At 48.9% G+C, this 4,551-nt stretch overlaps 1 pseudogene; it reads right to left on the minus strand.

Moving 5' to 3' along the window:
• Positions 1-3,289, minus strand: part of LOC119948719 — a 6,233-nt pseudogene extending 2,944 nt beyond the window's left edge.
• Positions 3,290-4,551: the final 1,262 nt, after the last annotated feature.

Here is a 4,551-nt window from a genome sequence, read left to right on the forward strand (position 1 = left end):
GTGCAGCAAGAGGGATTCAGGGTAGACTTAAGACATCCCTAACAAGTAAGGAAGAGTGAACGTCGGAAGGAGAACACTGCCTATTTCTAAGGGCACGTTGCTGCGTCTTCAGATTATCTGTCCCACGACTGGAAAAAACATAGTACACGTTTTTCTGTATGGATTTTGTTAAGTGCTACGTGCTCGGAACCACGCTGAGCACTGAGGTAGACAGAAGCTAATTCTGTTGGATACAGTCCCTGTTCCCCGTGGGGCTCCCAGTTTTAATCCCCACTTCATAGATTAGGTAACCGAGGCACAGAGAAGTGAAGTAACTTGCCCAGAGTCACGCAGCCGACAATTGGCGCAGCTGAGATTAGAACCCAGGTCCTTCTGATTCTCCGATCCGGGCTGTATCGACTATGCCATGCTACTTTTCATTTATTGGTTTCCAACTGACGCACCACAGGAAAACTATCGCCAAGCTTTGGATCACGTGTTAATAAAACGATGCATTACTGATTAGCTTACTTAATGATTTCTTGCCTGATTTTGTCTCATAATCAGAGGTATTTATTGAGTGTTTCTTGTGTGCAGAGCACAAAGCGCTTTGGAGACTACAACAGAATCAGAAGACTCATTCCCTGCCCACAATCAGTTTACAGTCTAGAGGGGGAGACAGACATGAATCCATCAATCTGTGGTATTTACCGCTTGTATCCACCCCAGTGCTCAGCACAGGGTGGGCGCCTGACAAATACCATTATCATTAGAGCAGCCGGGGCCTGCTCTCCCTCTAATAATAATAATGGCATTTATTAAGCGTTTACAATGTGCAAAGCGCTGTTCTAAGCACTGGGGTTGATACGAGGTAATCAAGTTGCCCCACCTGGGGCTCACAGACACAATCCCCATTTTCCAGATGAGGGAACCGAGGCCCAGAGAAGTGAAGTGATTTGCCCAAAGTCACACAGCTCATAAGTGGCGGAGCCGGGATTTGAATCCACGACCTCTGACTCCAAAGCCCGGGCTCTTTCCACTGAGCCACGCTGCTTCTCGACTCTAGACTGTAAGGTCACCGTGGACAGGGAAGGTGTCTATTTATTATTATCCTGTACTCTCCTTCGCCCTTAGTACACAACTCTGTCCACACTAAATGCTCAATAAATACGAATGAATGAGCCAAGCGCTCAATACATACGACTGACGGGTTGTCTGACTTGCCGTCCACAGAATTTGCTCCCGATTTTATCGTCATGAATTCATTCATTCGTCCATTAAATCGTACTTATTGAGCGCTTGCTGTGTGCAGAGCACTGGACTAAGCGCTGGGGAAGTACAAGTTGGCAACATCTAGAAACGGTCCCTACTCAACAAGGGGCTCACAGTCTAAAAGGGGGAGGCAGACAACAAAATAAAACATGTGGACAGCTGTCAAGTCATCAGAATAAATAGAAGTAAAGCTAGATGCACATCATTAACAAAATAAATAGAATATTAAGTATGTAAAAGTAAAATAAATAGGGTGATAAATCTGTAGAAACATATACACAGGTGCTGTGGGGAGGGGAAGGAGGTAGGGCTAGGGGATGGGGAGGAGGAGAGGAAAGAGGGGGCTCAGTCTGGGAATAATATCATCATCATCATCGTCAATCATATTTATTGAGCGCTTACTGTGTGCAGAGCACTGTACTAAGCGCTTGGGAAGTACAAGTTAATAATAATAATCCTCAGGTTAATTCTTCTCCCCGGTCAGTATCCCACAGCCAGATTTGAAGCCGATATCCCTGATCCAGATTTGAGCAGGATTTGGAAGCTACGTGGCTTGGTGGAAAGATCAAGGACCCAGGGCCCGGAGGTCCTGGGTTCTAATCCTGACTCCGCCACGCATCTTTTGTGTGACCTTGGGTAAGTCACTGAACTTCTCAGTGCCTGAGTTGCCTCATCTGTAAAATGGGGATTAAGAGGGTGAACCCCCCCCCCCCCCGTGGGATGGGGACTGTGTCCAGCCTGATTACCTTGTATCTTCCCCACCGTTTAGCAAAATGCTTGGCACATTATAATAATAATAGTATTTGTTAAGCGCTTCCGACGTGCCGAGCACTGTTCTAAGCGCTGGGGTAGAGAAAAGCTAGTTAGGTTGTCCCACGTGGAGCTCACAGTCTTAATCGCCATTTCGCAGATGAGGGAACTGAGGCCCAGAGAAGTGAAGTGACTTGCCCAGGGTCACACAGCAGACATGTGGCGGGGCTGGGATTAGACCCCATGACCTCTAACTCCCACATCCATGCTCTTTCCACGAAGCCACGCAGTAAGCGCTTAACAAGTACCATTATTACGATGATTATTATTCCAAGGCCCGGGTTGGGATCGCGTAGAAGTGCATCTCCCCAGAACCTTCCAAAGAGCCCCCCGCCACCTGTTTATTGCGGAGGCCGTAGATCACAGGATTTAACGCCGGCGTGAGGATGGTGTAGAAGACGGACACCACCCTATCCTGCCCGGGAATGTGGTAGGAATTGGGAAGCGTGTAGGTGAAGAAGGCCGCCCCGAAGAAGAGGCTGACCACGATCAGGTGCGAAGAGCAGGTGGCGAAGGCCTTCCTCCGGGCTTGAGCCGAGCGCACGGCCAGCACCACGGCGGCGATCCGGCCGTAGGAGAAGGCGATGAGGGAGAAGGGCGCCAAGAGCATCAAGATGCAGCAGGCGTACATCACCGACTCGTAGACCCAAGTGTCGACGCAGGAGAGCTTCAGCAGGGCGGGGATTTCGCAGAAGAAGCTGTCGATGACTCTTGACCGGCAGAAGGGCAGGCTCATGGCTATGGGGGTGATCAGCAGGCTATCCGTGGCTCCAAAGAGCCAGGAGCCCGCCGCCGTCCAAACGCACGTCCTCTGGCTCATGAGGACCGGGTAGCGCAGAGGGTGGCCGATGGCCGCGTAGCGGTCGTAGGCCATGAAGCCCAGGAGGAAGCATTCGGCTCCCAGCAGCGTCCGGTACAGGGAGATCTGAGCCGTGCACCCCCAGAAGGAAATGGTCTTCTGCCCGCTCAACTGGTCCACCAGCATCTTGGGCACAGTTGTGCAGATGTACATGGCGTCCATGAGGGACAGGTGTCTGATGAGGAAGTACATGGGGGTGTGGAGCTGGGGGTCGAGGTGGATGAGGACCATCATGGTGGAATTCCCCGTCAGGGCCACGACGAAGGTGATGCCGATCAGGGTGGAGAGGACGGGGGGGAGTCCGCCGCTGTCGGTGAGGAGTCCCACCAGGATGAAATCTGTCCGGGGGGCTTGAGTCCAGTTCCCCATCGTTCAGTCTTAATTAAGCCCAAGAGGAGGGAAAGGACACAAGGATAGCATTGTTAGTAGTACTAGAAGGAGGAAGAGGAGGAGTGATAGGGATAGCAGCCGTAGCAGCATATTTGTTAAACACTTACTGTGTGTCAAGAACAGTTCCAAGTGCTGGGGTAGATACAGGTTGATCGGGCCGGACACGGTTCTTGTCCCACGTGGGGCTCCCGGTTTAAGTGGGAGGGAGAACGGAAATTGAACCCACATTTTACAGTTGAGGAAACTGAGGTGCCGAGAAGTGAAGTGATTTCTGCCCAAGGTCATCCAACAGACAAGGGGCAGAGCTGGGATTAGAAACCAGCCATCATTCTATTTATTCCGATGGTATTGACGCCTGTCTACTTGTTTTGTCGTCTGTCTCCCCCTTCGAGACTGTGAGCCCGTTGTTGGGTAGGGACCGTCTCTATCTGTTGCCGATTTGTACTTCCCAAGCGCTTAATACAGTGCTCTGCACACGGTAAGTGCTCAATAAATATATTGAATGAATAAATGAATGAACTCAGGCCCGTGCTCTTTCCACTAGACCACGATGCTTCACAGAGTTCAAAAGGTGATGGATGGATGGATAGATCGACAGACGTTAGATAAAAGGATAAATAGGCCGCTAGATTGTTAGATAGAAATATTATAATAATAATAATAATGGTATTTGTTAAGCACTTACTACGTGCAAAGCACTGTTCTAAGTGCTGGGGACGTAACAAGGTGATCAGGTTGTCCCATGGAGGGCTCACAGTCTTAATCCCCGTTTTCCAGATGAGGTAACTGAGGCCCAGAGAAGTGAAGTGACTTGCCCAAAGTCACACAGCTGACAATTGGCGGAGCCGGGATTTGAACCCGTGACCTCCGACTCCAAAGCCCGGGCTCTTTCCATAGAGCCACACTGCTTTTCTAAATAGAGCAATCTATATAGCCGTGGTCACTTTGGCAGTAAATAGATTGATGGATATATAAAGATATATGTCTTATTGATATCTATATAGATGTTGATATATAGAGATTTGTAGGAATTTTTATGGAGATAAACAGAGTATATTTATGTATATCCTTGAGGGCAGGGATCGTAGCTACCAACTTTATTGTATTTTACTCTCCCAAATGCTCCGTACAGTGCTATGCACATAATAAGTGCTCAACAAATACCACTGATTGATTTATTCATGTACATATGGATCTATTCATGGCAAAAAGGATGACAGATACAGCTAAAAAGAGTAATA

The sequence above is a fragment of the Tachyglossus aculeatus genome, chromosome X3 (genome assembly GCF_015852505.1).
Source record: "Tachyglossus aculeatus isolate mTacAcu1 chromosome X3, mTacAcu1.pri, whole genome shotgun sequence".
Lineage (NCBI taxonomy): Eukaryota > Metazoa > Chordata > Mammalia > Monotremata > Tachyglossidae > Tachyglossus > Tachyglossus aculeatus.